This window comes from Salmo salar, chromosome ssa23 (genome assembly GCF_905237065.1).
Source record: "Salmo salar chromosome ssa23, Ssal_v3.1, whole genome shotgun sequence".
NCBI lineage: Eukaryota > Metazoa > Chordata > Actinopteri > Salmoniformes > Salmonidae > Salmo > Salmo salar.
This window is the reverse complement of record NC_059464.1, coordinates 41,197,505-41,225,171: the sequence shown is the minus strand read 5'-3', so window position 1 is coordinate 41,225,171 and position 27,667 is coordinate 41,197,505. Positions and strand designations below refer to the sequence as shown.

General features: G+C 40.9%; 1 pseudogene; it reads left to right on the top strand.

Annotated features, from left to right (window-relative positions):
- Positions 1-27,667, top strand: LOC106584605 (ethanolamine kinase 1-like; annotated as a pseudogene).

Genomic DNA, 27,667 nt, shown 5'->3' with positions numbered 1-27,667 from the left:
ATGCCTCAGCCAGAGGTCTACAGCGACGTGCCTCAGCCAGAGGTATTCAACGGGGGTGGACAGGTTAGGTGGGGGACTAAGGCCAGAGCCTGAGCCACCTCCACAGTAGGAGGATTGGGGAGGGGGGGTGTAGCACGGGAACCGTCGGTGACGGCAGCCACCCTCCCTTCCCTCCCTTTAGTTTGGGGGGTTTATTTTGTGTTTTTTGTATGAGATGCATTAGGGGTCTGCACCTTTGGGGGGGGGGTACTGTCACGTCCTGACCAGTATAAGGGGTTATTGGTTATTGTAGTTTGGTCAGGACGTGGCAGGTGGTATTTGTTTTATGTGGTTCGGGGTTTAATGGGATATGTGTTTATGTAAGAGGGGTATTTGATTTATATGTTCCGGGGTTTTTGGTTAATGTTCTTATTTCGTATTTCTATGCTCTGTCTATGTTGTGTATTTCTTTGTTGGCCTGGTATGGCTCTCAATCAGGAACAGCTGCTGTACATTGTTGTTGCTGATTGAGAGTCATACTTAGGTAGCCTGTTTTCACCTGTCCCTTTGTGGGAAGTTGTTGTTTGCATAGCTGTGTGTGTAGCCTGCAATCCTGTTTGTTGATCTGATCGTTTTCTTGTTTTTGGTTAAGTTTGTGTTCAATAAAAGTCACTATGAGCACTCGACCCGCTGCGCCTTGGTCCACTACGTACGACGACCGTTACAATTCATCACCTTAAAGGACATGGTCGCAATCCAAATTACACTCCATTCCCTATATAGTGCACTACTTTTGATTACTTATGTAGGGGATAGGCTCTGGTCAAAAGTAGTGCACTGTGTAATGCTAACCATGTAAGCCGATATAGTGTTTGGTTCAGAACATACTATGTTATCTTTACGTTGATGGTTAGGTTGGATAAGATTAGATCATCTTTATTGTCCACCATTAAAGTTATGATCAGAAATATTGTCTTAATGTTTTACTGGCTCCTGATAAGAAACTGTTGTTGTGATAAACTCTTACAAAATACTTTCATTTTGAGGAAACGCTGACGTTATTCCTGAGACATTGTAGAAAAATACAAAATGATTCATTGTTAGTAAAAATGGGGCTAGATTGTATAAGCCACACACATGCATATATGTACAACGTCGAGCACATTTACTGTAAGTCAACTTGGATATTCTGTAGATGTTCATTGGAAAGAGATTGTAGTGACCCAGACAATTAAAGAAGACTTGGGTAGTCAATCAATGAGTCATCTTGCTTTAATACATCAAAAAGTAAAAAGAGCTAGTCTGAAGTTGCACACAGATTTCTAAAGTTTAATTAATTTTGCACAATCAACCATAGTCCATTTTGTCTTCAGTCTGATGATACTGCAGAAAAAGACAGGGCAACAGTACCCGACACCACCCCAGTCAAAATAACACAACTCTGTTATTCTCTCATGTTCTCTTCAACTCTTGTCTGCTTTATGATCTTTTTATCAATTATTAATTTCTTCCCAGTCATCTCCAAGGTCTGCCTCTCCCCTGATTCAAACAGGACTGTGAGTCTGAAACGGAAATGTGGATAAAAGAGAGGGGGATAGTGAAAGTATGTAAGGAAAAGTGAAGGAAAGACATAAAAAGTGTGCGGAGAATCTCTCTCTCTGTGTGTGTGTGTGTGTGTGTGTGTGTGTGTGTGTGTGTGTGTGTGTGTGTGTGTGCGTGCGTGTGTGCGTGTGCGTGTGCGTGTCTGCCATCCCAGTACCCTTATACCGTGCTACTTACTGTATGTCCAACTTGTTGGAAAAACATGTTCAGCCAACACTGACTTTGAATCTGTGCTGTTCTACAGTATCTCCTAAATCATTTATGTATACAATCATCTCCCTTTCAATACACAACATCTTTGATGGCGAGGCGCCCTTTGATGACAACTGAATTTAATTTGCGTCTAAAAGCCTGGAAAATATTGAATTTATGATGATCAACATAATCATGACTTCTAAGCAATTACTGTAATTATGTAAAATTGGAAACTTTGGACGACATTCTAAATAATTCAACATGTAAACAGCCTGTTATTACATATCATCCATTCAATGTGGTAGAATGTTATAGGGGAAGTTCAGGATTTTACAACTTGATGTTAAATGGTTCCTCACCCTAAAAGTAATCTATGGGCCAGGAGAAACTGTAATCCATACCCTAGTATACCGTATACTGGGGTAAACCGTATACTGGGGGTATTTTGAAATATAGGCCATATGATTTTCTTATTCCAAAAAAAAAATATGTTCTTCTGATCAGACCCTGAACCAAAAAGAGTTATCCTTTGGGGACAGCCGAAGAATCCTTTGGGAACTCTTTTTTCTAAGAGTGTAGTATGTTCCCCTGGTTTTCTTGTGGTGTGCATCAGACCTTGAAAATGTTTCATTGAAAGACATTCCTCTCAACCTTCATCCGGACACTCAGAGGTAACAACTTCTGCAATAAGGTTGGACACCGTATTACATTAGTAGAACGTCTGTCCTCAGCTAACATAGCTTCTCTGAAGGATATCACACTTAATTTGTGTGTGCAAACAGTGGGGCAATCTCCCAGAGAAATGGGATCCATGTTTGTCAGGGTCACACTGGAGCGAGACAGTGACCTCTCAATCTAGAGTAGGTCTAGTTTAAGCACACAGAGAGGTGGATGCTAACTTCCAGAGTTCCCCCTCATATGCACATTGTGTCAGTAGGTTTGTGGGACTACGAACAAGCGATTCAAAAAGGAAAGAAAAGGGGATGTATAGACATCTCAGAGAAACTCTCTCAAATTAAAGGAAGCATGGCCTCTCAAACTGTCTACGGATTAAGTTGAAGCTTTTCTGTCTGCTTCAAATGTTTTTGCTCTGTCAATCTCGACTCCTCGACAGACATGCTTCAACATAATTCAGAGGCTCAGTTGAATAGACGAGTCAGGTTGAATCAGGGTGACAGACTCTTCAGTCAGTTGGATAGAGAAATTATCCTACTCAGCAGAGCTTAGACCATGACAGCTACACTGAGTGTACAAAATATTAAGAACATTGCTCTTTCCGTGATATAGACTCACCAAGTGAATCCAGGTGAAAGCTATGATCTCTTATTGATGTCACCTTTTAAATCCACTTCAATCAGTGTAGATAAAGGGGAGGAGACAGGTTACAGAAGGATTTTTAAGCCTTGAGACATTCAGAGGGTGAATGGGCAAGGCAAAAGATTGAAGTGCCTTTGAATGGGGTATGGTAGTAAGTGCCAGGCGCACTGGTTTGAGTGTGTCAAGAACGGCAATGCTGCTGAGTTTTTCATGATCAACAGTTTCCCGTGTGTATCAAGAATGGTCCACCACCCTAAGAACGTCCAGCCAACTTGACACAACCGTGGGAAGCATTGGAGTCAACATGGGCCAGCATCCCTGTGGAATGCTTTTCGACACCTTGTAGAATGAATTGAGGCTGTTCTGAGGGCAAAAGGGGGTGCAACTCAATATTAGGAAGGTGTTCCTAATATTTTGTACACTCAGTGTAGTTTCACTGACTGGGTTGTGTTCATTAGACATGAAACCGAACTGAAACAGGGAGGTACTACATGGACTTCATTTACGTTTTCCTTGGCAAAGATGAAAAGATTTCCTACTGCAAAACTTCATAGATGTTAAGATTTCACATCTATTCATTACCAAGGCAATGTGAGATCACAGATTCATTCAATGAATGTAGTGGTTCTCATACCTCTATTGAAGTATGAAACAAGTGGTCTAATCATCTTTTAAACTCCATCAAATATTTTTCTATTAAAACAAGGCAAACACCTCTCCTTGAACCAAGCACCGTGTTTTGGCGTCAGGAATACAGCTAATTGTTCTTGCCAGGTAGTTGGAGAGCATACAGCCTCTAATTTGTATGAAAAAAACCTTCCTCTGAATCTTAAACAGAATACTGATCATCTGGTTACCACTGTCAGTAAATCAATCACTTTTAAGATGGATCAACAAAGCAAGCTATTCTCTGTTAGCCGAGGTTCCGAGTAATGTGACTGCACATCAGCATATATTGTTATTGGTGAAAAGGCCTATGGGTACACACTGGTTGAATCAACGTTGTTTCCACATCATTTCAATGATTAAGTTGAAAATTAATTTGAACCAACGTGGAATAGAGATGCTCACCACATTGTGCAAACCCAGAACCAAATCTTCTGTACACCGGCCAGATAACAATTGTTCTAAGAGTCTGTCACGAGAGACAGTGTAAACTCCCTCAAGTTCGCTACAACATTTCTGATTGCTAGCCAACGAAAGGCAGATTCTAGATAGAATACACCCCCACACAAACAGTTTGTAAATGCATGGACCTTGCTTCATATTCAAGAAAAGGTTATGGCGTTGATTTCTTGCTCCGACATACCACGTCGGTCTGATGACAAAAGCCTGTCGTATTTGATCACAATATTTTGGGTTAGATGTGGCGTGTTTGTTCAAGTGGCTCTCATTCCAGTGCTATGAATACTTCATCAAATGTCAAGGCGACAATGTTTGTTCTCTGCCTGTGTTTCATGCGGTCCCTTCGGAGTTTGAGGACGCTTTGGGGAACAGTGGAAGTGAGAGAACGCTCAGCAGGCAATGAATGGAAACAAACGTGCAATGATGAGGCCTTGCTAGCAAACACAGGCCAACACAGACTGCATGTGGAGGGTCTGATATTGCTGACAAAGCCAATATCATAACCACTGAAGAGTGTCCTTTCGGTGCTCAATAATGCAAGTTGCCTGTAGGGTTTGTCACTCAAATTTTCACAATCAGTTACTTAATACACTGGAGTGACTATAAACGCTTACAAGAACCATATTTAAATGTGTCCTTTTAATATTCCCTCAGATTAAAGGGATAGTTCACCCAAATTACAAAATTCCATATTGGTTTAAGCAGTTTAGGAACAAGGTAAGACAACAATCCATGTTTTGGTTTGGTTTACCTAGCTACTGTCTCCAGGGAAGGTAATGGTATGTCATTTTGTGATTTGTGTGAACTATCTCTTTAATGAGTAGAACCAAACCCTGCTGCCTGCTCCCTCCCTAAGTGAGTCTCTGCTGGCTTTGAATAAGACATGGCTTTGCTCTCTTAGTGTTTATTGGGTTCAATCATCAAAGAATTGTTGTCTTTAAGGTATAAAGTTGGAAGTCATAAACTCCTGTGACCAATCATAATACCATAACTTTAAAGGCAATAGAAATACCGTCCCAATGAAAGTGTTATGCAATTACTTTAAACAGGAACTTGTGACTTATTGTTAGTTTCATATTGAATGTTGTTGTTTACACACAAGGGGCAAGCCCATGCAGAACACGCCATAGCACAGCATCACTACTATTTTCCAATTTTAATCTCATGTAGTTTGGACCTTCTGTTTCCACTTATTCTGATGTTTTGCCTGTTTATTCCCTCTTTTGGACAGTGCGCTGTCCCGACTCCGGCCGAAGTCGGCCCCTCTCCTTGTTCGGGCGGCGTTCGGCGGTCGACGTCACCGGCTTACTAGTCACCACCGATCTATGTTTCCCTGTTACTTTGGCTTTGTCTTAATTATACACACCTGTTTTTGATTCCCTGATTAGGTTCATTATTTAACCCTCTGGCTTCCCTGTTTGTCTTGTCTGTGATTGTTCATGTTTGGTGGTTGTTGGAGGTGTTTCTCCCAACCCTGTTATTTTGCTGGGAGAAGTTTATTGAAAATTTGAGTAAACACGTTTTGTTTACACTTATCCCTGTGTCCTGCGCCTGACTCCACTACTTCTCATAAGAAACCATTACATGCGCGAACAGAGATTTTGAGTCCACAGGACAATCAACATAAACACACAAAACATAATTGATATAGACATCATGCGTAAAAGTGGTATGATTAAGCAATAAGGCACAAGGGGGTGTGGTATATGGCCAATATACCGTGGCTAAGGGCTGTTCTTTCCCCGACGCAACGCAGAGTGCCTGGATACAGCCCTTAGCCGTGGTATATTGGCCATATACCACAAACCCCCAAGGTGCCTCAATGCTATTATAAACTGGTTTCCAACATACTTAGAGCAGAAAAATAGTCTGTCAGCCAATCAGCATTCTGTGCTCGAACCACCCAGTTTAGAATCTGATTTAGAACAGGGAGAGCGGGACACGTTGCAGCTGAACTTTTGCTGTGCTTGAAAAATCCAAGCAGTGAACTAACCCCTCAGGGGTAGAAATATGTGGTTGAGAGTCAGAGTGTGACCAGACTATCAACACTATCCTGACATTACCACTCCACCAGACTATCCACACTATCCTGACATTACCACTCCACCAGACTATCCACACTATCCTGACATTACCACTCCACCAGACTATCCACACTATCCTGACATTACCACTCCACCAGACTATCCACACTATCCTGACATTACCACTCCACCAGACTATCCACACTATCCTGACATCACCACTCCACCAGACTATCCACACTATCCTGACATTACCACTCCACCAGACTATCCACACTATCCTGACATTACCACTCCACCAGACTATCCACACTATCCTGACATCACCACTCCAGCAGATTATCCACACTATCCTGACATTACCACTCCACCAGACTATCCACACTATCCTGACATTACCACTCCACCAGACTATCCACACTATCCTGACATTACCACTCCACCAGACTATCCACACTATCCTGACATTACCACTCCACCAGACTATAAACACTATCCTGACATTACCACTCCACCAGACTATCCACACTATCCTGACATTACCACTCCACCAGACTATCCACACTATCCTGACATTACCACCACCAGACTATCCACACTATCCTGACATTACCACTCCACCAGACTATCCACACTATCCTGACATTACCACTCCACCAGACTATCCACACTATCCTGACATTACCACCACCAGACTATCCACACTATCCTGACATCACCACTCCACCCGACTATAAACACTATCCTGACATCACCACTCCACCAGACTATCCACACTATCCTGACATTACCGCTCCACCAGACTATCCACACTATCCTGACATTACCGCTCCACCAGACTATCCACACTATCCTGACATTACCACTCCACCAGACTATCCACACTATCCTGACATTACCACTCCACCAGACTATCCACACTATCCTGACATCACCACTCCACCAGACTATCCACACTATCCTGACATTACCACTCCACCAGACTATCAACACTATCCTGACATCACCACTCCACCAGACTATAAACACTATCCTGACATTACCACTCCACCAGACTATCCACACTATCCTGACATTACCACTCCACCAGACTATCCACACTATCCTGACATCACCACTCCACCAGACTATCCACACTATCCTGACATTACCGCTCCACCAGACTATCCACACTATCCTGACATTACCACTCCACCAGACTATCCACACTATCCTGACATCACCACTCCACCAGACTATCCACACTATCCTGACATTACCACTCCACCAGACTATCCACACTATCCTGATATTACCACTCCACCAGACTATCCACACTATCCTGACATGGTTGCCTTGTGTTCAGGCAATTCCAGTCCTCGAGGGCCTGGTTGGTGTCACAGTTTTTCCCCAGCCCCATCTAACACCCCTGACTCCAATAATCACCTAATCATGATCTTCAGTTTAGAATGTAATGTGATTAATCAGCTGTGTTTGCTAGGGATGGAGAAAAAATGTGACACCAATAAGGCCCTCGAGGACCGGAGTTGCCCACCCCTGACCTAGTGCATCACCAACCAGCTGATGGGCTGCTTCGTGGGCTCACTCCAAGAGTTGGGGGCCATGCAGGTGCTTGTGTACGGGAGGTTGACAGAGCTCTATGTGGACCGGGAGAGAGAGACGTGGAGATGTTCCAGATACTCCACGCTCACGACTGCGGCCCACAGATCTATTGCAGCTTCCAGAATGGCATCTGCTATGAGTTTGTGAGGGAGACTGTGTTAGACGACGCACAGCTCATACAGCCTGCCATGTATCTGTGAAAAGTTATACAATACCAGTCAAAACTTTGGACACACCTACTCATTCAAGGGTTTTTCTTTATTTTTACTATTTTCTACATTGTAGAATAATAGTGAAGACATCAAAACTATGAAATAACACATAGTCATCAAAAAAGTGTTAAACAAATATATTTTATATTTGAGACTCTTCAAAGTAGCCACACTTAGCCTTGATGACAGCTTTGCACACTCTTGGCATTCTCTCCACCAGCTTCACGAAGTAGTCACCTGGAATACATTTCAATTAACAGGTGTGCGTTGTTAAAAGTTCATTTGTGGAATTTCTTTCCTCCTTAATGTGTTTGAGCCAATCAGTTTTGTTGTGACATGGTAGGGTTGGTATACAGAATATAACCCTATTTGGTAAAAGACCAAGTCCCTATTATGGCAAAAACAGCTCAAATAAGCAAAGAGAAACAACAGTCCATTAAAACATGAAGGTCAGTCAATCCGGAAAATGTCAAGAACTTTGAAAGTTTCTTCAAGTGCAGTCGCAAAAACCATCAAGCGCTATGATAAAACTGGCTCTCATGTGCACCGCCACAGGAAAGGAAGACCCAGAGTTAACTCTGTTGCAGAGGGTAAGTTCATTAGAGTTATCAGCCTCAGACACATCTCAACATCAACTGTTCAGAGGAGACTGCGTGAATCAGGCCTTCATGGTCAAATTGCTACAAAGAAACCACTACTAAAGGACACCAATAAAAAGAAGAGACTTGCTTGGGCCACGAAACACAAGCGATAGACATTAGACTGGTTGAATCTGTCCTTTTGTCTAACGAGTCCAAATTTGCAATTTTTAATTCCAACCACTGTCTATGTGAGAAGCAGAGTAGGTGAACGGATGATCTCTGCATGTATTGTTCCCACCGTGAAGCATGGAGGAGGAGGTGTGATGGTGTGGGGTGCTTTACTGGTGACACTGTCATGATTTATTTAGAATTCAAGGCACACCAGCATGGCTACCACGGCATTCTGCAGCGATACGCCATCCCATCTGGTTTGCCTTTAGTGGGACTATCATTTGTTTTTCAACAGGACAATGACCCAACACACCTCCAGGATGTGTAAGGGCTATTTGACCAAGACGGAGAGTAATGGAGTGCTGCATCAGATGACCTGGCCTCCACAATCACCCAACCTCAACCCAATTGAGATAGTTTGGGATGAGTAGGACCGCAGAGTGAAGGAAAAGCAGCCAACAAGTGCTCAGCATATGTGGGAACTGTTGGAAAAGCATTCCAGGTGAATCTGGTTGAGAGAATGCCAAGAGTGTGAAAAGCTGTCATCAAAGGGTGGCTACTGTGAAGAATCTCAAATATAAAATATATTTTGATTTGTTTAACACTTTTTTTGGTTACTACATAATTCCATGTGTTATTGCATGGTTTTGATGTCTTCACTATTATTCTATAATGTAGAAAAAATTGTCAAAATAAAGAAAACCCTTGAATGAGTAGGTGTGTCCATACTTTGACTGGTACTGTATATTTACACACATACATACTGTACAGATCTGCAAACATGACCCACAATTCACAAAAAACTACAATTGACCCATATTAGGTTTTTCCCAAGGACAATTTGACCAGTGTCAATCCACTGGGTCTCACACTGGATCTGAAAGTTAATTATAACAGTGGAGCATGGAAATGGAGGGATGAGGGAATGGCGGGATGAAGGAATGGAGGGATGAAGGAATGGAGGGATGAAAATATGGAGGGATGAGGGAATGGCGGGATGAGGGAATGGAGGGATGAGGGAATGGCGGGATGAAGGAATGGAGGGATGAAGGAATGGAGGGATGAAGGAATGGAGGGATGAGGGAATGGCGGGATGAAGGAATGGAGGGATGAGGGAATGGCGGGATGAAGGAATGGAGGGATGAAGGAATGAAGGAATGGAGGGATTGTGCGTGTGTGTGTGTGTGTGTGTGTGTGTGTGTGTGTGTGTGTGTGTGTGTGTGTGTGTGTGTGTGTGTGTGTGTGTGCGTACGTGTAAAGTAAAGTTTGGGCGCTAATTCAGATTTGGGTCTGGAGGATGGTTTCTCAGTGGGTACCAGAGTAAAGGGTATGTTTGTTTTTCAAGAAACAGTGATATATAGCCATTATGTCTATAACAATTTGATGGCTCCTCCAGTTATGCTAGTGGACAGAACCCAGACAACAGATTTGGCTACTCCAGCTATGCTAGTGGATCGAACCCACACTGTTAGCCGTTTTTGTAATTTTATCAGTTAGTTACCCTATTAATTAACAGTACGATACTTTCTAAACTGAATACAGTAGATAACTGTAGAATGCACAGTAAAATATCGTACATTTGTTTTACAGTACACTATAAGACCCTTCTGAAATTGCAACAGTAATACACTGTAGAATGCACAGTAAAATACCGTAAACGTGTTTTACAGTATTAATTATGGTGCATCGTGAGAAAATGTTGTGGGCGGGGAAAGAGTCTCTGGCTCATTAACATATTTTAGGGCATGCCATGCAAAAGGCTATATTTGTTGTACCCCCACAGAATATGGTAATATACTATGTTTATGGAATTCTACAAACTCTGTCCTGAAACTCTACAGTAACTTACTGGTAAATTGCTGCTAGTAATTTACTGTAATTCAGAATACAGTACCATACCACATTTTTGGAGTGTCAAAAACCTTTTGAACACTAGTGGGTGCATGGTTTTGTTGTTTTTCACTCAATTCAATATTTCGAGGCGCGTCTTGTAAGGTCTATATTTGTTGCAGCCGTTAGTGAGATTCCTGAACCAATTTAAGTAATATGTGGTAGTGGTCCCATGATAATTTAATTTATAAACTTGACGGATCAGAACGGCAGCAAGTTGTCAGTTTAGATATAAAGTGCCAAATATCAGTTGGAATGCTGTAAGATACATTTAAATATTCACTATTAGAAATTGCTGATTTTTTTTCAATACAATTCAACAATAAAGTACTATATTACTGTTTTGGTATATTTCTACTGCAGCATATTGTAAATTACGTTAAATTGTAGGGAAATGTCTTGGGAGGAGGAAGAATTGCTGGCTCATTGGGGAGGCAGGTAGCCTAGTGGTTAGAGCATAGGGCCAGTAACCCAAAGGTTGCTGGATTGAATTCCCAAGGCGAAAATCTGTTGTTGTACCCCTGAACAAGGCAGTTAACCCACTGTTCCCCAGTAGGCTGTCATTGTAAATAATAATTTGTCCTTAACTGACTTGCCTAGTTAAAAAAAGGTTCAATTAACATATTTTAAGGTGTGCCTTGTAAGGGTCTATATTTGTTGCAACTATTAGTGAGATTCCTGAACCAATTTAACTAATATGTGGTAGTGGCTTCCTAACAGTTAAATGTATATAAGCAAAAGGTCTGAGTTGTAGCAGGTCTTAAACTCTTAATGGTTGAATATTTACCCATGTTTATTTGATATGTTTTTCTATGTAATCACAGCCAGTTTGGAAGCCTTTGTTTAGGCCTCTAGAATTGCAAGTGATATTAAACACCTAGCGTTCATTCATGTGCTGTACTATGCAAATGTATGCAGCTAACCTGCTGTAGAATACTCAAGAAATAATTGTCTTACAGTTTAATAGTCACTTTTACTGTATTGTACTGAGCTTCATTGCTCTGACATCATGTTACTATGAATATCTCAGTATTGTATTGGCACTATCCAGAGATATATCATAAGATATCTTGTTTTAACTACAATTATTTTGAAGACCTTAACTGCATCAATATTTTCAGTAATGGTTACAGAAATGTTTTACTTGCCATGACTGTGATGTGTTTTTTTTTAATCAATCTTGGTTGAATGCACTGACTGTAAGATGCTAAGGGGTCCTGAGTGGCATTGTAGTCTAAGGCACTGCATCTCACTGCATCTCGCACAATTGGCCCAGCGTCATTAGGGTTTGGTCAGGATAGGCTGTCGTTGTAAATAAGACTGACTTACCTAGTTACATTTAATAAATGTTTTTTTTAAGGAGAAGAGCACCCGCTAAATGGCCAAAAGTTAAACGTAAATGTAAAAAATTAAACCTTGCAAAGGACACTGGGTAAAATGTCGCTGCATGGGTAATTCCAGTAATATACTGTAAATTAGATTACAGTAAAATGTTCCCCGTAAAATTTATTACAGTAGTTGCACTGTAAAATAAATTACCTTAATTTACTCGCCAATTTCTGCCAGTTAGTTCATGTAGTTTATACAGGAAATGTTTTACAGTGCAGACAGCAGGTTTGACTCCTCCAGCTATGCTAGTGGATGGAATCCAGACAACAGGTTTGGCTCCGGCTATGCTAGTGGATAGTATCCAGACAACAGGGGGCAAACCTCAGGGCCAGTCTCCATCTATCAGCCTGCTCAGTTTGATAGCCTGTAGCAAAAGCGGCTCCATGACACCACAAACACTCTGCAAAACATGCACACTAGCAATCAATAGGGTCCTAAATGAAACAACATTTAGTTTGAATGGATTGCTTAATGGAAAGATAGCAGCTATCTATTTCTGGTCCAGAGTTCTTTTGTGCAATATCTTGGCTCAGTCTCATCTGTAGTTATGGTATAAATTATCCTAGTTTTTTTCCCCTGCAGATTGATTGCGATAGAAATTGGAAAAATCCTCTCGATCGAGTTCGAATCTGACAACCCCGCAGAGAATATTCTGTGGAAGAAGATGGCACAATTCCTCAAACTTGTCCAGCACGCTCAGAGCAGAACACCAGCATCGCAGAGGTGAGTTAACACTACAAGATCTACTTAGACATTTTCTATTTTGCAAAATATTTTTTTGTAAAGCAAAAATTTGCACTTTCCTCTTCTTCTATGAGATGTGTTGACGGTGAAGTCTGACGTGTTTAGCCAGTCTTTTCTGTCGCTATCAGTCCACTCTCTTGCCATGTGGCACCAAGCAGTGATTGGCCCATTGAGGAGGTGGGGGAACAAAGAAAATAAGACATTAGCTCGGCTTCCTCGAACGGTCTCTCTCCATTATCAATCAAATGTTCTGTGTTGTTTACGATTGCTGTGAGGGTTGAGGGGTCGGAAGTCCATGCAAACTAGAGTCAAGCTAGAGTCCTAAAGTACTGTGTCTGCTTTAGCTCTTTAGATTGAAATAATATCACCAGACTGTTCCAGTATGTTCTTTGTGTTTTGTGGAGAGAGGTCAAGAGGTCAAGGCAATTAGCTATGGATTGGGTCATCCATTTAATAGACAACTGCTATGGGGAGATTGGGACCTTTATGATAAGAGAGAAGCAGCTTCCTGCACACATCTGAGATGGAGCCAGCATGTCTCTAGTAGTCTTTTTTTAACATTGCTATGACAGGACACAGGCAACTAACTTTCTGTGAGTAACAGCCCATATAGCTCTATTCTGAAGCGTTGTCATGATGTGACATTACACAGGGAGGATTATTATTATTATATGATAATGGAGGTATAAGCAAACAATTTTCATGAATCTTTGAAGTAACTAAGGGCTCCATTCAATCGGTATCGCTGAACAGTTACAGATTGCGCGATAGACATTTAAAGGAAATATCCGATTGAGCTGACATAGGCAGTGTTTACAGTGAATGCAGTCTCCGCTAACGTGGAAATGTTACCTTTAAATTTCAATCACAATGTAGTACTGAACTTCCATGACACTGATTGAATAGAGCCCTAAGATTATGTTAACAGCCAAGTGTGTATACGAAATTGCTAACTTGTAGGCAATTTCATTATATAAAGGACATTTTATTTTACAGAGCGTACACCAACCTTTATCACAGTTGCACCGCATTCAGAAGTCCAATAGATGGAGCTATATTGTGATATATTTTTAAGCTGGATCACTCGATCCACATTTAAAAGTCTCAAAATGAAATTCATATGACAAGAAAGCATCAAAGAGAGAACAAATATTATATATCATACTCAATATAAGGTGATTTCTGTAAAAAAAAATATATATATGTATATCTTTTTTTTACATCTCTCATTGTAAGGTGTTCCACTAATACAAGACATTTTTGAAATGTATTGGCTTTTGCAGGTCAATAATCCATAAAACATACATTTGATTGCTTTGAATGTGTGTATACATGTTGTTTCGTACACAGCTAATTCTACTTGTATATTTCCCAGAATGCCTTGCTTTTCGAGTGAATTGTAGCGTTACCATCCATGATTGTATTTGTTATACCCTTTCAAAAGCAATAATTGATAACCTTTCAGACATTTTTTTTTAATTTAAGTGTGGCTTCTGTACCTTTAGAGACAGAAGAATTCTGTATAGAATATTAGGTACTGTTTCCCTGTGTTGTTTTTCTGCTATTTTTTAATGGTAGGGTAGATGTTTTCTCTACTAACTGTATTGGTAAGTCATTGTATTTAACAGACTTCAAAGTACTTTTCTAAGAGGTGAGTGGTCTGCACACAGGCATCTTGAGATCATTTCATTGACAGTTCAACCAGAAGTTGCCGCCACTACAGACAAGTTAAATGCCGCTTCAAAACTATCTCCAGAGAAGGTTTCATGACGGATTTTTAAAAGCTGTAGCCTTTCAGACAAACAAACATGCTGTAGCCGAGGTGCTTCAAGGCGCCACATTACATATGTCTGAAAGGAGTGTTAGTGACAGAGACATGGTTGTTGCATTCATCCGTTTTCAAGCCTCTGGCCATCACCAAGTGAGATACTAAGCAAATATGTTATCGTAAAAATGTAATTATTCCACACAATACCACCAGTATTCCAAAAGCTCTTATTTTAAGGCCCTAGTTTTACCCTAATATAGTGGCATGAAACTCATGGTTTACAAGCCACATCAGGCCTGCAAGTCACATTATGCTGGCTTGAAAAGTGATGTGTGATTCTTACTGGAATCCAGCCAGAGTGAGGATATCCAACATTTTGAATTTTTATTCACCCACAACCTGCATTCAGAATGAATGCTAGGTTTTGAAGAGTAAGACAGGAGAATACCTAAACCATATAAACTGGAACAACCATTTCAGTACCCGGGTGCAATAAGTCCTATTAACAGATTGGATTAGTTTAGACACATGTATGTTATTTCTATTTGAGTGGCATACGATTAATTAATCAATCATGCAAAAACAGAGATATTGAAACAAACAATTCTAAAAATCAACAAGCAATACAGCATGCTGGGAAACACTGGTTAGTACCACTGGTTAGTAGCACCAAGGCTGGGGTTATTTTACACCACTGTGTTAATTTAATATTAATATTAAATATATATGAAATATGAATACATTTTCACTTACAGAGTTCATTTAACACCTGAGTCAACCTAAGAAATGTTACACTGAAAAATCAACACTGTCCAATTTGCTGTGTATCTAAAGGGAGCAACAGAAGGACAGGGTGAGAACCAGTCAACACACAAAAGCATCAGAGAGACTTTTATACTTGGGCAACGTATGAGTGCTTGTGAGAGAGTGTGTCTTCCGAGGAAACGTGGGGAGAGGGGGAGCAGGAGAGTGGGTGCACCTGCAGAAGAGCTCCTCTGTCTGAATCAGATAGTCACCCACTGGGGTGGGAGGCAGAGGAGAGAAAGGAGGGGAGATACATCTGTGGTGTTGAGGAGAGGGGGGGAAGAAGACCGAACAGGAGAGGAGGGGAGAGGAGCTAACAGGAGAGGAAGGGAGAGGACCTAACAGGACAGAGCCAGACAGGAGAGAACATGAGAGGGGAGGAACGCAGGAAAAGAGAGACACAGTACAGCTGCACTTTCCGAGGAAAGCGTAGAAACCGGGAGAGCAGTCTCCTGCTCTGCTCAAAGCCCTCCCGCTAATTCTCCCATTTAACACTCAACACAAACCACACAATACTGCCATAATCACTGCTGCTCCACTGGAGCTGGTAATCAGATGTAAATAAGGCACATTGATAACGAGCCACCAGAGGAGGAAATTCCTCTAATTGCTGTAGTAGCTAGCTCTCTAGAAACAGACTTCACTGAGAGACATGAGAGGAGTGGGAGCCGGGAGGCAAGCATCGTCCTCCACGACCGCCTGCATCTGAAAGGCATTGGGCAAGAGAAGGGGGAGAAAGTCCAAATAGCAGAGTGGTGTTACGATGTGAAATGCTTGGGAGCTTGTTTATATATATATATATATATATATATATATATATATATATATATAGAATAGTTGATAGGAATGAATCATGTAAGTTTCACCGAGGATTGAGCCTTTGAACAAACATTAGTTTTCATATGAACAGTTATTCTGCAAACAGAATTAAAAATGAGTATGCATTTTTAAAGAGATGTGGAATTTGTAAACCACATTTAATATTACATATTTTCATGAATATTGATGATATAAATAAATTGCCTATCAAGAGCTAATATATGAACGAAATACTAATATAATACAACTATTTATTCTGTACTATGCTATTTTTCTAAGCAAAACTTGAGTTTCTGGGGAAAGTAAAAAACAAACAAGGTTATTCTGAAAATGCAAGAATGCATGCTACAACAAAACTATGTCACAATATATCCCAGAAATCCAGATACCAGTTGTCAGTGAATAGGGCCAAAAGCCTTTATGAGTGATGAGCAAAGTGTCCATTTTGCAACCACAACTAAAAAACGATGGAACAGAGCAGAACGAGATACTCTTCCATCCAAATAAGCGTGTGTGGCTGAGGAAGTAGTGAAGGAGGCTGTAGGAGTGGAGAAGAGACCTCTATCATGACTGTAAACAACGGCCAACGTCACTGCATTTATTGTACGTTCCTAACAGACCTCACTAAATTATGTCGACAACTGTGTATAATAACACCGCAACTGTATGTCTCCTTGCATAAATAGGTATAACAGTGTTTAAATTAAATACTTTTTTTTGCCGATTGAAAGGAGACATAAAAATTCCTCAGAACGGTACAATGCTTACACAGCATTTCGCAGGTGCATTTTTTTCAAGTAGCGTCTGTGAAAATAAGACCTTTGTTGATTGATGGAGCTGTCCCAAGAAGGAAAAACAAGACATTGTAAATAGCATGTAACCTCTCCAGATGATATGGTGTGCTGTCTGGTGTCATAAACAACTTGTGTTGCTGTAAACGCATGCAGGCCTGGAGAATGCATCTACAGGTTGGTGAACTACTGCATTAAGAAGTAGTTCCCCCCCCCCTGATAGAATAAAATACCGGGCCAGACGTTTTCCTCTTCTAGTCTTTGTAGGCACAGGAAATCATGGATTTTATTTATTTATTTAAGTCATTTTCACTGTGAGAGTACTGGTTGATTAATGGCCCACATGGCCTGGATGTTATACAAGTAACTTGAAACATGGAAATATTTCCAATATACCTGTGTAAATGTCAGTGTCCAGTCAGAGGTGGGAATTCTTGAAGGTACAATTAAGTAAGTAAGCATACTATGTACAGGAAATATTTTAAAAGTCAGTTTCAATACCATATTTACATGTGCAGGAATACTGGAGTGATGGAGGTAGATATGTATAGGGGTAAGATGACTAGGCAACAGGATATAAGTTAAACAGAGTAGCAGCAGCTTGTATGTGAGTGGGTGTGCAGTCAGTATAAATGTATGGGCATATTATGTGTGAGTGAGAAAATATTGGAGTGTGTGTTTTGTAGTGACAGTGTGTGTGTGTGTGTGTGTGTGTGTGTGTGTGTGTGTGTGTGTGTGTGTGTGTGTGTGTGTGTGTGTGTGTGTGTGTGTGTGTGTGTGTGTGTGTGTGTATAGCGACAGTGCAAAGATTGAAATAAAAGGTCAATAAAGTTACAAGATTCATTCAGATAGCCCGTGTAGCTATTTTGTTAGCTATTTATCAGTCGTATTGCTTGGGGATAGAAGCTGTTCAAGAGCCTGTTGGTGTCAGACTTGATGCACCGGTACGTCTTGCCGAGACGTCAGCAGAGAAAATAGTCTATGGCTTGGATGGTTGGAGTCTTTGAAGATTTTCGAGGCCTTCTTTTCACATCGCCTGATATAGAGGTCCTGAATGGAGAGCTCAGCCCCAGTGATGTACTGGGCTGTCCGCACAGCCCTCTGTAGGATCCAGTTGCAGAGGGAGGTGTTCAGACCCAGAGTCCTAAGCTTGGTGACGAGTTTGGAGGGGACAACGGTGTTGAGCTCTGAGCTGTTGTCAATGAACAGCATTCTCACATAGGTATTCCTCTTATCTAGGTGGGTGAGGGCAGTGTAGAGAGCAATTGAGATTGCATTGTCTATGGATCTGTTGGGGCGGTATGTAAATTGGAGTGGGTCTAGGTTGGCTGGGATGGAGGAGTTAATGTGTGCCATAACCAGCCTCTCAATGCACTTCATGATTACAGAAGTGAGTGCTACGGTGTGGTAGCCATTGTGGCATGAAGCCTTAGAGTTCTTAGGAGCAGGAATGACAGACTGGGACAAGGAGAGGTTGAAAATTACCGTGAATATTTTTTTATTTAGCCTTTATTTAACTAGGCAAGTCAGTTAAGAACAAATTCTTATTTACCTATTTAATATGCCTGCCAGCTGTTCTGTGCATCCTCTGAGAACGCACCCTAGAATACCGCGGCCTTGCGGGTGGTGACCTAATTAAAGACCCTTCTCACATCGGCCTCGGAGAGCGAGATCAACCAGTCCTCTGGGTCGGTGACGGCCCTCACACCCTGCTCAATGTTGTTGTTGTCAAAGCGTGCATAAAATGCATTGAGTTGGTCTGGTAGAGAGGCCTCGCTGGGCAGATCACGGCTGGGTGTTCCATTATAATCCGTAATGGACTGTAGCCCCTATCACATGCGGCAGGCGTCGGAGCCTGAGTAATATGATTCCACCCTATTCCTTATAAACGTGTATATTTACTGCAGACCATCAGTAAGACTTTATAACATACAGTATATCCTACCTCCCTTCATCTAGGGGTTCTCTACATTTTCTCCAATAGAGACATAGTCTATTTGTTTTTGAAAGTGTATTTGAAAGTTATTCAAATATGAAAAAAGACCATAAAGACGATAAATACTTACTAAACAGCTAATTAAACACAGCATGCATAATAGCATGAGCTCAATTTGAATGTGATGATAATATATGAATGTGATGATACTATATGAATGTGATGATACTATATGAATGTGATGATACTATATGAATGTGATACTGATTCTTTCAGTGTCTGCAATACGTAACAGTTCTTTTGTTATTTTTTTGTCCACATAGTTCCAAGCTGCTGAAAGAGTTCCCTAGCATCGGAACCCTGTCAGATGAAAGGGAAACGTTGAAAAGACACCTCTCCGATTCGCTCGCCGACCGTGCTTTGTCACAACGACCTCCTGACTAAAAACATAATCTATGACCACAAAGAGGGTGGATGATGAGTCTTAGTGCCTGGATTTTGAGTTGCAAGGCTGACATATAAAGTGTTCCAAGCGAGTGTATGTGATCATTTAAAAAAGCGACACAGTGTGAAGAATAAGTGGATTCATTACTACTGAACTGATTGGTTATAGCGTTTGTTCTGCCATTCTGATGCAATATACCATCAGTGTCAGAAAGAATACAAGATTGCCATGTTTTAGACTCAATAACTTGGATGTCCCTTTGATTTAACTTATTTCCATGAAATGGTCCAATTGCAAGACATGTTCCATTTTAACACTTTGACAAAATGTGGTTCACAAAACGGTCACATCTTTCCTTTCTTTTGCTATGGATAATACATCTATACCCTATTCTCTTAATCCTCTTGTCATTTCATTATGTCCTTATGTCATTTCATGATGACCTTAGGTCCTTTCATTATGCCCTTATGTACAGACGTACGGCCTTGGTCATTGTTATGATTAATGTATGGAACACGGTTATAATGAATACATTATTAATGTTTCTCTGAAGCTTTTCAGGGACTTTGTTGTTGTAACAGTAAAGCACAAACTAAAAGAATATTATATCTGAACAAATCATACATATCAGAACATAATATGGAGTAAAGTGGAAAATTGTTTCATTGTATCTTTAATTTAAAAAAAATTAATTAATTAATTTGTATCCTATTGAGGAATTGTAGCGTTGACTATTAAAGCTTTCAGAGCACACTATCAATTATAGCGGCATACAGATAACTGGCAAAATAAAGGAAACCAACATAAATTGTCTTAATAGGCAGTTGAGCCCTTATTCCACTCCAGTCATTACCATGTGCCCAATTAAGGTGCCATCAACCTCCTGTGACACACACACACACACACACACACACACACACACACACACACACACACACACACACACACACACACACACACACACACACTGCTTAACTCAGGCACTTGCTTTCAATATACTTTGTATCCCTCATTTACTCAAATGTTTCCATTATTCCATTATTACCCTCTACATAGGGTACAGTACTGGGTTTCAAATATTTGAAAAAAATCATTAAAATACTTTGAGGCTTTGCTTGTCTGCCTAGTGGGTGGTGTTTGCAGTTTTGGGACTTTTCTATTTGTTTATTAAGCCAGGCATGTTCAAACAGGCCAAGTATTTGAATATATTTGTCAAGTAATTGCAACCTAGGTCTGATAGAGTAATAATTATATTGCTGAGGTGCTACAGAACAGTTTACTAATGTGTATGTGTCATTGCAATAAACTGTATGAACCATACGTTGCTCTCTTCTCCTTTAGGCATGGTGAGATTCATTGACTATGAGTATGCTGATGATAGCAGGCCTTCGACATAGGCAATCACTTCAATGTGTTTGCAGGTGCGTTCCTTCAGTTGACAGTTCATTTCTGAGGTGTATCTCACAGACAGAGAATCAGAGCGAAATGTTTTTTTTTTTTCAATGTATTTCAAATATTTCATTTTGCCTTCAACATTGAACTAAGCAAGCACATTAACCTGTTGGGGTGTAGGGGGCAGTATTTTCACGGCCGGATGAAAAACGTACCCAATTTAAACAGGTTACTACTCTGGCCCAGAAACTAGAATATGCATATTATTAGTAGAGTTGGATAGGAAACACTCTGAAGTTTCTAAAACTGTTTGAATGGTGTCTGTGACTATAACAGAACTCATATGGCAGGCAAAAACCTGAGAGAAATCCAAGCAGGAAGTGGAAGAGAATTGTAGTTCTTCTTTTGATTCTCTATCGAAACTACAGTGTCTGTGGGGTGACGTTGCACTTCCTAAGGCTTCCATTGGCTGTCAACAGCCTTCAGAAAGTGGTTTGAGCATTCTCCTGTCACTGGGCAGATAATAGGAGCTCAGTTACTGAGTGGACTGCCTGTGGACAAAGGGATTGGATATGCGCGGTCACACGAGCGCACCGTTCCTTTTTTTTCTACTTGAATGAATATGCTATTGTCCGGTTGGAATATTATCGCAATTTTACGTTAAAAATACCATAAAGATTGATTTTAAACAGCGTTTGACATGCTTCTAAGTAAGGTAATGGAACATTTTGACTTTTCGTTTCTGGTACCGCGCTCGCGCGGTATTCCTTTGGATAGTGACCTGAACGCACAAACAAAACGGAGGTATTTGGACATTAATATGGATTACTTCAAACCAAAATAACATTTCTTGTGGAAGTAGCAGTCCTGGGAGTGCATTCTGACGAAGATCAGCAAAGGTAAGACAATATCTGTAATACTAATTCTGAGTTTAGGTTGCCCCAAACTTGGCGGGTGTCTGTATAGCTCGCTGTGATGGCTGAGCTATGTACTCAGAATATTGAAAAATGTGCTTTCTCCGTAAAGCTATTTTAAAATATGACACAGCGGTTGCATCCAGGAGTAGTCTATCTATAATTCTTTAAATAATTGTTATATATTTTGTCAACGTTTATGATGAGTATTTTTATAAATAGATGTGCACATTCACCGGAAGTTTTGGTGGGAATACATTTTCTGAACATCATGCGCCAATGTAAAATGCTGTTTTGGGATATGAAAATTAACTTTATCGAACAAAACATACATGTAGTGTGTAACATAATGTCCTCGGAGTGTCATCTGATGAAGATCGTCAAAGGTTAGTGCTTCATTTAGCTGGGTTTTGGGTTTTATTGACACATGTCCTTGCTTGGAAAATGGCTGTGTGAATATTTTTGTCTATGTACTCTCCTAACATAATCTAATGTTTTGCTTTCACTGTAAAGCCTTTTTGAAATCAGACAATGTGGTTACATCAAGGAGAAGTGTATCTTTAAAATGGTGTAAAATAGTTGTATGTTTGAGAAAGTTGAATTATGACATTTTGTTGTTTTTGAATTTGCCGCCCTGATATTTCACTGGCTGTGTCCTGCAGGTGGGACGCTAGCGTCCCACATAGCCCATAGAAGTTAAAGGGACATTACACCTTCAAATTAAAGTTTGTCAGATGTAAAGTAGTCTAAGTAGTCTACCTCTAAAGTAGTCTGTCAAGATGAAACCATTTCCCACAACATTGGTCGTGTAGATCCAGCTATTTGCCTCCACCCCAAATGAATGTAAAAGATACGCTGACAAACTTTCCTTTAAAGTTTCCCTTTACACAGTTTACGCAAAGATTTACAATGTGATCTTTTAAACAGTCAGGCCCACTAGTCCCCCCTCCCCTTCTCCATCTCTCTCTTTTTATCTCAAATGCACGCACACTCTCTCACACACACATACTTTCTCTAAAACACATGGGCACACACACACACATTAAGTCTGGGAATTGCCAGGGACCTCATGATACGTTACAGAACTCCAAATTGGTACAAGGGTTTCTAACCCATGTTTTTGCTGTATCATCCAGCCTGATTGGGTTGACAGGTTCTCATTACATTTGTCTGTGTGTTTGATACGTCCCCAAGGTGTGAAAGGCATTGACTACAGCCTGTATCCCAGCCTTTAACTGCAGAGGGACAGGTTGACTGCTTACCTGGAGCGCTACAAGCACAGTGTGGGGCTAGGAGCCACAATTACAGGACGAGAGGTTCAGGAGCTTTATGTTCAAGTCTGCAAGTTCTCACTGGTGAGAGACACTGGCACAGCACCCATCAACCTGGCCTACGACATTGATATTTCACCACAGCACCCATCAACCTGGCCTACGACATTGATATTTCACCACAGCACCCATTAACCTGGCCTACGGCATTGATATTTCACCACAGTCTAAGTAAATACTGTATGTCTACATTCTGATTCACTTTTATTTCTCTGTGTGAAATTTACAGATATAAATTCATTGGCTGATCTCCATTTTAATGTGAGTATTTGTCGATGCAGAGACCAAAAGTAGTTTTGTGCAGGGGTGCCTGCCTTTCACTATAGTAATGAGCACTGGCAAGATTCAATATTTCAATTCACATCAAACAATGTCCTTTTACGGGTCCATATTCCCAAAAACCAAAGTCCCATCCACTCTGTATGATCCACTTACCGCTGCATTTTGACATACTCTATTGGAGTTGATTTGAAACCACTGCAAGAAAAATGACAGACAGCAGCCAAGATGTGTTTTTTTAACAACCACAATTTTCAGTCTTTGGTGGCTCAAGTGCTGCTGGACTAAACTAATGGAGCTTTCATAAGTGGACACAATACGCAGGATTGTTTTAGTAATTTGGGGGGGTAGTGTCGATGTCGCTCAAAATAGTCCAGAAATGATGAGTAAGCCTTTTCTTTTTAAAATAACTCTGCCTCAGCCAAACGCGGAAGGGAAGAAAAAAAACATGCCTGGAAATGAATAAGAGCAGCGATAACATATTGTTGATTGAAATCAGATTTCTGTGACAAACCAAGAACTCTGGCTTGGTGAAGTGGGAGAAGTCTCTCATTGACAATGAATGGGTGAGTCAAGTTTCCTGTCCCAAGTTATTTACAAGTCTGGCATAGAGATGGTGGATATGCTTGTTTATCAAAACAATCACGAAATAAAAGTTTGGCTTAGCTGGTTTTCATTTAAATCTGATTTAAAGATATGACTAGAACTTTCTCAATATCCCTCCCATACTCTGGTTTTTAGTCATGTGACCGGATGGTGGTTTGGCAGTGTTTTTAGACTACAATTTCAGTTAATGGGAGGACCTAGGTCTACTGAAAGGAAGCTTACTTTGTCCAACTGATATCAATGCCCTATTGAACTTCAGGGTCTGTTGTGATATTTCCCAGGGTCCTTAAATAGACAAATCGTCTTCACTGTGGATTCACTAGCGAGTAGCTCTCTGCCAATGTTCTGGGGAGGGGAGCTTCTCCACTGCTCCTCTCCCTATCTTAAGCCGAGACAGAGTAAGCCAAGGCACACTGGGCTCTTTACGCCTCTTCTTGGCCCCCTCTGGGACCCCCCCCCAAATACTGAAGGGCCAAAGACTGTGACTCCGTGATGTCACCCCCCTATCTTGTTGTAGTATGCTTCCTCTCTGGGCTTTTCTGAATGGTTCCCTGTCACTGGCCATCTCTGCTTAGCGTTAGGCTAATGGCATCTTAATGGAGGGGAGTTATTAAACATAGTAGAAGAACTGCACTCAATCTCCATCTAGAACCGGGGAGAGACATTACAGTTGAAAATGTGCCAGGAAAAAATGGAGAGGAGAAACCACACACTGCTCCAGTATTTCATTCCGCCCTTTATTTGATTATCAAATAAAAATTTAATTATATCACTCGGCCACAACACAGAGGTCCGCCTGGAACTCGTTAGGAAATTATTAGTGGTCCCACCGTGGATAATTACTATTAGGGTGGATGACAACAGAAATGTATGGAGGCGTGGAGTGCTATGGAGTTAAGGGAGCAATTCCATTAGTACGGGAACAATTCAATATGAGCATTGCACTTTTCCCCTTTTTCTTCAGAAGCAAAACACAGGGAAATCTAAACAATTTACTTGTGGTTTATGGGTACAAAAAATCTTGTCATAAAAAATTGCCATAAATAACATCCTAACACAATACAGCTCTCACATGTAAGTTCATTTTCTAGTTTAAAGATGTCAAAATGTACGAAACATTTACAAAATGTATAGCACTTTCTTACCGAGACTCTAGGTAATGTTACTAAACATATCATGAGAATATATTTTTTTAATTAGTTACACAGTTATTGTTTTAGTTAATGCTCCATTTCAACGCTTGGTTCAAATTCTTCACGGCGCCGCAATGGACAGTATTTTCTGTCAGCCTTGGCGGCATTTGACGTTGATGTCTCATTGAAAACAATGGCATACGTTTTTGTCCTGCCATCATGAGTCGCCCGAGACGCTGCATAAGAAAGGTCATTACAGAAGTAGGATCTTCATTTGAGAACGCTTTCATTTGCTGAGAATTTTCCTGCGCTGCAGGAAATGCAGATGAGCTTTGTGATTTACATAAATTCACTGAAAACCCACTCTAAATCAGTTATATCACAGTTCTAAAACAAAGGTCATGTGGTTTGGTAAGAAGAATGCCCCCCTCCCCACAAGTGTGATTACTACCTCTGAGGGTTTAGAGCTTGAGGTAGTCACCTCATACAAGTACTTGGGAGTATGGCTAGATAGTACACTGTCCTTCTCTCAGCACATATCAAAGCTGCAGGCTAAAGTTAAATCTAGACTCTATCGCAATCGCTCCTCTTTCACCCCAGCTGCCAAACTAACCCTGATTCAGATGACCATCCTACCCATGCCAGGTTATGGAGATGTAATTTATAGATCGGCAGGTAAGGGTGCTCTCGAGCGGCTAGATGTTCTTTACCATTCGGCCATCAGATTTACCACCAATTCTCCTTATAGGAAATATCACTGCACTCTTTACTCTTCTGTAAACTGGTCATCTCTGTATACCCGTCGCAAGACCCACTGGTTGATTCTTATTTATAAAGCCTCTTAGGCCTCACTCTCCCATCTGAGATATTTATTGCAGCCCTCATCCTCCACATACAACACCCGTTCTGCCAGTCACATTCTGTTAAAGGTCTCCAAAGCACACACATCCCTGGGTCGCTCATCTTTTCAGTTCACTGCAGCTAGCGACTGGAACGAGCTGCAACAAACACTCAAACTGGACAGTTTTATCTCAATTTCTTCATTCAAAGACTCAATCATGGACACTCTTACTGACACTTGTGGCTGCTTTGCGTGATGTATTGTTGCTTCTACCTTCTTGCCCTTTGTGCTGTTGTTTGTGCCCAATAATGTTTGTACCCTTTTTTGTGCTGCTACCATGTGCTGCTGCCATGTTGTGTTGCTACCATGTTGTTGTCATGTTGTGGTGCTACCATGCTGTGTTGTCATGTGTTGCTGCCATGCTGTGTTGTCATGTGTTGCTGCCTTGCTATGTTGTTGTCTTAGGTCTCTCATTATGTAGTGTTGTGTTGTCTCTCTTGTCGTGATATGTGTTTTGTCCAATATTTTTATCAAATATATTTTTATTTTATCCCAGCCACTGTCCACGCATGAGGTCTTTTTCCTTTTGGTAGGCCGTCATTGTAAATAAGAATTTGTTCCTAACTGACTTGCCTAGTTAAATAAAGGTTCAATAAAATAAATAAATAAACAGTAACAGTATTGCACTTGTCATGTAGCCTACTTTTGTCCAGCCTAACCACCGATCAAGCAACATTATGGACTAAATGTTTAAATCCTGTTGCTGTAGGATCATTTTGCTACGACAATATTGGTAAAGTTCCAACATCAGTCTATTTCAGTCATGTAGCACACAATATTGCACCATGAAAGGTACATCCTCAAAACCACAGCAGTGTGGAACAAAGGCTTCTGAGAACATACAGGACAGGACAATATAACCAGAGAGGAATTGTAATGATTTTCTGGGGTCTGAAACAACAGCTCTTTGCAGGCTACAGTGTCTCGATACGACCACTTAGTGGGTACTTCAAACTCACTGAACTTTAAAGGGATACTCCCCCAGACTCAGATGAACTCATGGATACCATTTTTATGTCTCTGCATCCAGTATGAAGGAAGCTAGAGGTACTTTTGCGAGCCAATGCTAACTACTGTTAGCGCAATGACTGGAAGTTATGGTATCTACTAACATGCTAGCTGATACTGTAAACTTCCAGTCATTGTGCTAACGCTAGTTAGAAATTACGCTAACGCTAGCGTAGTTGCGGCAGGTAGCCTAGCAATTAAGAGCGTTGGACCAGTAACCGAAAGGTTGCTGGTTCACATCCCTGAGCTGACTAAGTGAAAATCAGTTGATGTGCCCTTAAGCAATGCACTTAAACCTAATTGCTCCTGTAAGTCCCTCTGGATAAGAGTGTCTGCTAAATGACAAAAATGCAAACGTATAGTTAGCTACTTCCTTCAAACTGCACACAGAGACACCCACGAGTTGATCTGCGTTGGGGAAATAGATTAAGGGCTCCATTGTCAAAATCCCAAAGTATCCCTATAAGAAAGACAGGATTCTGAATTATATTTAACAATAAGAAATATTTCTTAAATGTAGTGGCAGGGTTAAGTATTAGATTTATACAGAAGAGGACATCAAGTACAAGTCAAGATGAGAACAACCCTGAACAAGGCATGACCCTTCCCCTTCTCACAAACCTATTCGCAGGTCTCCAATTTCTTCTGGGATCTCTGGGCAATCCTGCAGGCCAGACACTCTTCCATTGACTTCAACTTTGAAAGGTGA